Source organism: Aedes albopictus, chromosome 3 (genome assembly GCF_035046485.1).
Source record: "Aedes albopictus strain Foshan chromosome 3, AalbF5, whole genome shotgun sequence".
Classification (NCBI taxonomy): domain Eukaryota; kingdom Metazoa; phylum Arthropoda; class Insecta; order Diptera; family Culicidae; genus Aedes; species Aedes albopictus.
This window is the reverse complement of record NC_085138.1, coordinates 176,281,028-176,289,509: the sequence shown is the minus strand read 5'-3', so window position 1 is coordinate 176,289,509 and position 8,482 is coordinate 176,281,028.

Here is an 8,482-nt window from a genome sequence, read left to right as displayed (position 1 = left end):
CTAAAGATTAAGGCTGGGGACATAAACTTTCTCTCGGGCAGTTTTTGCCAAACCACCTTTTTCTGGTTGGTGACTCTTATATTAGAAAAAATCAATTATTCGAACAAAAATTCTATAACATAAAAGTCGAACGCTCCCCTCATTTTGATGCCCTTGATAGTTGATTTGGGGTCCAAACTAAAGATTAAGGCCGGGGACATAAACTTTCTCTCGGGCAGTTTTTGCCAAACCACCTTTTTCTGGTTGGTGACTCTTATACTAGAAAAAATTAAATATACGAATAAAAATTCTAGAACATAAAATTCGAACGCTCCCCTTATTTTGATGCCCTTGATAGTTGACTTGGGGTCTAAACTAAAGATTAAGGCCGGGGACATAAACTTTCTCTCGGGCAGTTTTTGCCAAACCACCTTTTTCTGGTTGGTGACTCTTATATTAGAAAAAATCAATTATTCGAACAAAAATTCTATAACATAAAATTCGAACGCTCCCCTCATTTTGATGCCCTTGATAGTTGACTTGGGGTCTAAACTAAAGATTAAGGCTGGGGACATAATCTTTCTCTCGGGCAGTTTTTGCCAAACCACCTTTTTCTGGTTGGTGACTCTTATATTAGAAAAAATCAATTATTCGAACAAAAATTCTATAACATAAAATTCGAACGCTCCCCTCATTTTGATGCCCTTGATAGTTGACTTGGGGTCTAAACTAAAGATTAAGGTCGAGGACATAATCTTTCTCTCGAGCAGTTTTTGCCAAACCACCTTTTTCTGGTTGGTGACTCTTATACTAGAAAACATTAAATATTCGAATAAAAATTCTAGAACATATATTTCGAACGCTCCCCTTATTTTGATGCCTTTGATAGTTGACTTGGGGTCTAAACTAAAGATTAAGGCCGGGGACATAAACTTTCTCTCGGGCAGTTTTTGCCAAACCACCTTTTTCTGGTTGGTGACTCTTATACTAGAAAACATTAAATATACGAATAAAAATTCTAGAACATAAAATTCGAACGCTCCCCTTATTTTGATGCCCTTGATAGTTGACTTGGGGTCTAAACTAAAGATTAAGGCCGGGGACATAAACTTCCTCTCGGGCAGTTTTTGCCAAACCACCTTTTTCTGGTTGGTGACTCTTATACTAGAAAAAATCAATTATTCGAACAAAAATTCTATAACATAAAAGTCGAACGCTCCCCTCATTTTGATGCCCTTGATAGTTGATTTGGGGTCCAAACTAAAGATTAAGGCCGGGGACATAAACTTTCTCTCGGGCAGTTTTTGCCAAACCACCTTTTTCTGGTTGGTGACTCTTATACTAGAAAAAATTAAATATACGAATAAAAATTCTAGAACATAAAATTCGAACGCTCCCCTTATTTTGATGCCCTTGATAGTTGACTTGGGGTCTAAACTAAAGATTAAGGCCGGGGACATAAACTTTCTCTCGGGCAGTTTTTGCCAAACCACCTTTTTCTGGTTGGTGACTCTTATATTAGAAAAAATCAATTATTCGAACAAAAATTCTATAACATAAAATTCGAACGCTCCCCTCATTTTGATGCCCTTGATAGTTGACTTGGGGTCTAAACTAAAGATTAAGGCTGGGGACATAATCTTTCTCTCGGGCAGTTTTTGCCAAACCACCTTTTTCTGGTTGGTGACTCTTATATTAGAAAAAATCAATTATTCGAACAAAAATTCTATAACATAAAATTCGAACGCTCCCCTCATTTTGATGCCCTTGATAGTTGACTTGGGGTCTAAACTAAAGATTAAGGTCGAGGACATAATCTTTCTCTCGAGCAGTTTTTGCCAAACCACCTTTTTCTGGTTGGTGACTCTTATACTAGAAAACATTAAATATACGAATAAAAATTCTAGAACATAAAATTCGAACGCTCTCCTTATTTTGATGCCCTTGATAGTTGACTTGGGGTCTAAACTAAAGATTAAGGCCGGGGACATAAACTTCCTCTCGGGCAGTTTTTGCCAAACCACCTTTTTCTGGTTGGTGACTCTTATATTAGAAAAAATCAATTATTCGAACAAAAATTCTATAACATAAAAGTCGAACGCTCCCCTCATTTTGATGCCTTTGATAGTTGACTTGGGGTCCAAACTAAAGATTAAGGCCGGGGACATAAACTTTCTCTCGGGCAGTTTTTGCCAAACCACCTTTTCTGGTTGGTGACTCTTATACTAGAAAACATTAAATATTCGAATAAAAATTCTAGAACATAAATTTCGAACGCTCCCCTTATTTTGATGCCCTTGATAGTTGACTTGGGGTCTAAACTAAAGATTAAGGCCGGAGACATAAACTTTCTCTCGGGCAGTTTTTGCCAAACCACCTTTTTCTGGTTGGTGAATCTTATATTAGAAAAAATTAAATATACGAATAAAAATTCTAGAACATAAAATTTGAACGCTTCCCTTATTTTGATGCCCTTGATAGTTGACCTGGGGGCTAAACTAAAGATTAAGGCCGGGGACATAAACTTTCTCTCGGGCAGTTTTTGCCAAACCACCTTTTCTGGTTGGTGACTTTTATACTAGAAAACATTAAATATTCGAATAAAAATTCTATAACATAAAATTCGAACGCTCCCCTTATTTTGATGCCCTTGATAGTTGACTTGGGGTCTAAACTAAAGATTAAGGCCGGGGACATAAACTTTCTCTCGGGCAGTTTTTGCCAAACCACCTTTTTCTGGTTGGTGACTCTTATATTAGAAAACATTAAATATTCGAATAAAAATTCTAGAACATAAAATTCGAACGCTCCCCTTATTTGGATGCCCTTGATAGTTGACTTGGGGTTTAAACTAAAGATTAAGGCCGGGGACATAAACTTTCTATCGGGCAGTTTTTGCCAAACCACCTTTTTTCTGGTTGGTGACTCTTATACTAGAAAACATTAAATATTCGAATAAAAATTCTAGAACATAAAATTCGAACGCTCCCCTCATTTTGATGCCCTTGATAGTTGATTTGGGGTCCAAACTAAAGATTAAGGCCGGGGACATAAACTTTCTCTCGGGCAGTTTTTGCCAAACCACCTTTTTCTGGTTGGTGACTCTTATATTAGAAAAAATCAATTATTCGAACAAAAATTCTATATCATAAAATTCGAACGCTCCCCTCATTTTGATGCACTTGATAGTTGATTTGGGGTCTAAACTAAAGATTAAGGCCGGGGACATAAACTTTCTCTCGGGCAGTTTTTGCCAAACAACCTTTTTCTGGTTGGTGACTCTTATATTAGAAAACATTAAATATTCGAATAAAAATTCTAGAACATAAAATTCGAACGCTCCCCTCATTTTGATGCCCTTGATAGTTGATTTGGGGTCCAAACTAAAGATTAAGGCCGGGGACATAAACTTTCTCTCGGGCAGTTTTTGCCAAACCACCTTTTTCTGGTTGGTGACTCTTATACTAGAAAAAATCAATTATTCGAACAAAAATTCTAGAACATAAAATTCGAACGCTCCCCTCATTTTGATGCCCTTGATGGTTGACTTGGGGTCCAAACTAAAGATTAAGGCCGGGGACATAAACTTTCTCTGGGGCAGTTTTTGCCAAATGACCTTTTTCTGGTTGGTGACTCTTATACTAGAAAAAATCAATTATTCGAACAAAAATTCTATAACATAAAATTCGAACGCTCCCCTCATTTTGATGCCCTTGATAGTTGACTTGGGGTCTAAACTAAAGATTAAGGCCGGGGACATAAACTTTCTCTCGGGCAGTTTTTGCCAAACCACCTTTTTCTGGTTGGTGACTCTTATACTAGAAAAAATCAATTATTCGAACAAAAATTCTATAACATAAAATTCGAACGCTCCCCTCATTTTGATGCCCTTGATAGTTGATTTGGGGTCCAAACTAAAGATTAAGGCCGGGGACATAAACTTTCTCTCGGGCAGTTTTTGCCAAACCACCTTTTCTGGTTGGTGACTCTTATACTAGAAAAAATCAATTATTCGAACAAAAATTCTATATCATAAAATTCGAACGCTCCCCTCATTTTGATGCACTTGATAGTTGATTTGGGGTCTAAACTAAAGATTAAGGCCGGGGACATAAACTTTCTCTCGGGCAGTTTTTGCCAAACCACCTTTTTCTGGTTGGTGACTCTTATATTAGAAAAAATCAATTATTCGAACAAAAATTCTATAACATAAAATTCGAACGCTCCCCTTATTTTGATGCCCTTGATAGTTGATTTGGGGTCTAAACTAAAGATTAAGGCCGGGGACATAAACTTTCTCTCGGGCAGTTTTTGCCAAACCACCTTTTTCTGGTTGGTGACTCTTATATTAGAAAAAATCAATTATTCGAACAAAAATTCTATAACATAAAATTCGAACGCTCCCCTTATTTTGATGCCCTTGATAGTTGACTTGGGGTTTAAACTAAAGATTAAGGCCGGGGACATAAACTTTCTCTCGGGCAGTTTTTGCCAAACCACCTTTTCTGGTTGGTGACTCTTATATTAGAAAAAATCAATTATTCGAACAAAAATTCTATAACATAAAATTCGAACGCTCCCCTTATTTTGATGCCCTTGATAGTTGACTTGGGGTTTAAACTAAAGATTAAGGCTGGGGACATAAACTTTCTATCGGGCAGTTTTTGCCAAACCACCTTTTTCTGGTTGGTGACTCTTATATTAGAAAACATTAAATATTCGAATAAAAATTCTAGAACATAAAATTCGAACGCTCCCCTCATTTTGATGCCCTTGATAGTTGATTTGGGGTCCAAACTAAAGATTAAGGCCGGGGACATAAACTTTCTCTCGGGCAGTTTTTGCCAAACCACCTTTTCTGGTTGGTGACTCTTATACTAGAAAAAATCAATTATTCGAACAAAAATTCTATATCATAAAATTCGAACGCTCCCCTCATTTTGATGCACTTGATAGTTGATTTGGGGTCTAAACTAAAGATTAAGGCCGGGGACATAAACTTTCTCTCGGGCAGTTTTTGCCAAACCACCTTTTTCTGGTTGGTGACTCTTATACTAGAAAAAATCAATTATTCGAACAAAAATTCTATAACATAAAATTCGAACGCTCCCCTCATTTTGATGCCCTTGATAGTTGATTTGGGGTCCAAACTAAAGATTAAGGCCGGGGACATAAACTTTCTCTCGGGCAGTTTTTGCCAAACCACCTTTTCTGGTTGGTGACTCTTATACTAGAAAAAATCAATTATTCGAACAAAAATTCTATATCATAAAATTCGAACGCTCCCCTCATTTTGATGCACTTGATAGTTGATTTGGGGTCTAAACTAAAGATTTAGGCCGGGGACATAAACTTTCTCTCGGGCAGTTTTTGCCAAACCACCTTTTTCTGGTTGGTGACTCTTATATTAGAAAAAATCAATTATTCGAACAAAAATTCTATAACATAAAATTCGAACGCTCCCCTTATTTTGATGCCCTTGATAGTTGACTTGGGGTTTAAACTAAAGATTAAGGCTGGGGACATAAACTTTCTATCGGGCAATTTTTGCCAAACCACCTTTTTCTGGTTGGTGACTCTTATATTAGAAAACATTAAATATTCGAATAAAAATTCTATAACATAAAATTCGAACGCTCCCCTCATTTTGATGCCCTTGATAGTTGATTTGGGGTCCAAACTAAAGATTAAGGCCGGGGACATAAACTTTCTCTCGGGCAGTTTTTGCCATACCACCTTTTTCTGGTTGGTGACTCTTATATTAGAAAAAATCAATTATTCGAACAAAAATTCTATAACATAAAATTCGAACGCTCCCCTTATTTTGATGCCCTTGATAGTTGACTTGGGGTTTAAACTAAAGATTAAGGCTGGGGACATAAACTTTCTATCGGGCAATTTTTGCCAAACCACCTTTTTCTGGTTGGTGACTCTTATATTAGAAAACATTAAATATTCGAACAAAAATTCTATATCATAAAATTCGAACGCTCCCCTCATTTTGATGCACTTGATAGTTGATTTGGGGTCTAAACTAAAGATTAAGGCCGGGGACATAAACTTTCTCTCGGGCAGTTTTTGCCAAACCAGGTTTTTCTGGTTGGTGACTCTTATATTAGAAAAAATCAATTATTCGAACAAAAATTCTATAACATAAAATTCGAACGCTCCCCTTATTTTGATGCCCTTGATAGTTGACTTGGGGTCTAAACTAAAGATTAAGGCCGGGAACATAAACTTTCTCTCGGGCAGTTTTTGCCAAATGATCTTTTTCTGGTTGGTGACTCTTATACTAGAAAACATTAAATATTCGAATAAAAATTCTAGAACATAAAATTCAAACGCTCCCCTTATTTGGATGCCCTTGATAGTTGACTTGGGGTTTAAACTAAAGATTAAGGCCGGGGACATAAACTTTCTCTCGGGCAGTTTTTGCCAAACCACCTTTTTCTGGTTGGTGACTCTTATATTAGAAAAAATCAATTATTCGAACAAAAATTCTATAACATAAAATTCGAACGCTCCCCTCATTTTGATGCCCTTGATAGTTGATTTGGGGTCCAAACTAAAGATTAAGGCCGGGGACATAAACTTTCTCTCGGGCAGTTTTTGCCAAACCACCTTTTTCTGGTTGGTGACTCTTATATTAGAAAAAATCAATTATTCGAACAAAAATTCTATAACATAAAATTCGAACGCTCCCCTCATTTTGATGCCCTTGATAGTTGATTTGGGGTCCAAACTAAAGATTAAGGCCGGGGACATAAACTTTCTCTCGGGCAGTTTTTGCCAAACCACCTTTTCTGGTTGGTGACTCTTATACTAGAAAAAATCAATTATTCGAACAAAAATTCTATATCATAAAATTTGAACGCTCCCCTCATTTTGATGCACTTGATAGTTGATTTGGGGTCTAAACTAAAGATTAAGGCCGGGGACATAAACTTTCTCTCGGGCAGTTTTTGCCAAACCACCTTTTTCTGGTTGGTGACTCTTATATTAGAAAAAAATCAATTATTCGAACAAAAATTCTATAGCATAAAATTCGAACGCTCCTCTTATTTTGATGCCCTTGATAGTTGACTTGGGGTCCAAACTAAAGATTAAGGCCGGGGACATAAACTTTCTCTCGGGCAGTTTTTGCCAAACCACCCTTTCTGGTTGGTGACTCTTATACTAGAAAAAATCAATTATTCGAACAAAAATTCTATATCATAAAATTCGAACGCTCCCCTCATTTTGATGCACTTGATAGTTGACTTGGGGTCTAAACTAAAGATTAAGGCCGGGGACATAAACTTTCTCTCGGGCAGTTTTTGCCAAACCACCTTTTTCTGGTTGGTGACTCTTATATTAGAAAAAATCAATTATTCGAACAAAAATTCTATAACATAAAATTCGAACGCTCCCCTTATTTTGATGCCCTTGATAGTTGACTTGGGGTTTAAACTAAAGATTAAGGCCGGGGACATAAACTTTCTCTCGGGCAGTTTTTGCCAAACCACCTTTTTCTGGTTGGTGACTCTTATATTAGAAAAAATCAATTATTCGAACAAAAATTCTATAACATAAAATTCGAACGCTCCCCTTATTTTGATGCCCTTGATAGTTGACTTGGGGTTTAAACTAAAGATTAAGGCTGGGGACATAAACTTTCTATCGGGCAGTTTTTGCCAAACCACCTTTTTCTGGTTGGTGACTCTTATATTAGAAAAAATCAATTATTCGAACAAAAATTCTATAACATAAAATTCGAACGCTCCCCTTATTTTGATGCCCTTGATAGTTGACTTGGGGTTTAAACTAAAGATTAAGGCTGGGGACATAAACTTTCTATCGGGCAGTTTTTGCCAAACCACCTTTTTCTGGTTGGTGACTCTTATATTAGAAAACATTAAATATTCGAATAAAAATTCTAGAACATAAAATTCGAACGCTCCCCTCATTTTGATGCCCTTGATAGTTGATTTGGGGTCCAAACTAAAGATTAAGGCCGGGGACATAAACTTTCTCTCGGGCAGTTTTTGCCAAACCACCTTTTTCTGGTTGGTGACTCTTATATTAGAAAAAATCAATTATTCGAACAAAAATTCTATAACATAAAATTCGAACGCTCCCCTTATTTTGATGCCCTTGATAGTTGATTTGGGGTCTAAACTAAAGATTAAGGCCGGGGACATAAACTTTCTCTCGGGCAGTTTTTGCCAAACCACCTTTTTCTGGTTGGTGACTCTTATATTAGAAAAAATCAATTATTCGAACAAAAATTCTATAACATGAAATTCGAACGCTCCCCTTATTTTGATGCCCTTGATAGTTGACTTGGGGTTTAAACTAAAGATTAAGGCCGGGGACATAAACTTTCTCTCGGGCAGTTTTTGCCAAACCACCTTTTTCTGGTTGGTGACTCTTATATTAGAAAAAATCAATTATTCGAACAAAAATTCTATAACATAAAATTCGAACGCTCCCCTTATTTTGATGCCCTTGATAGTTGACTTGG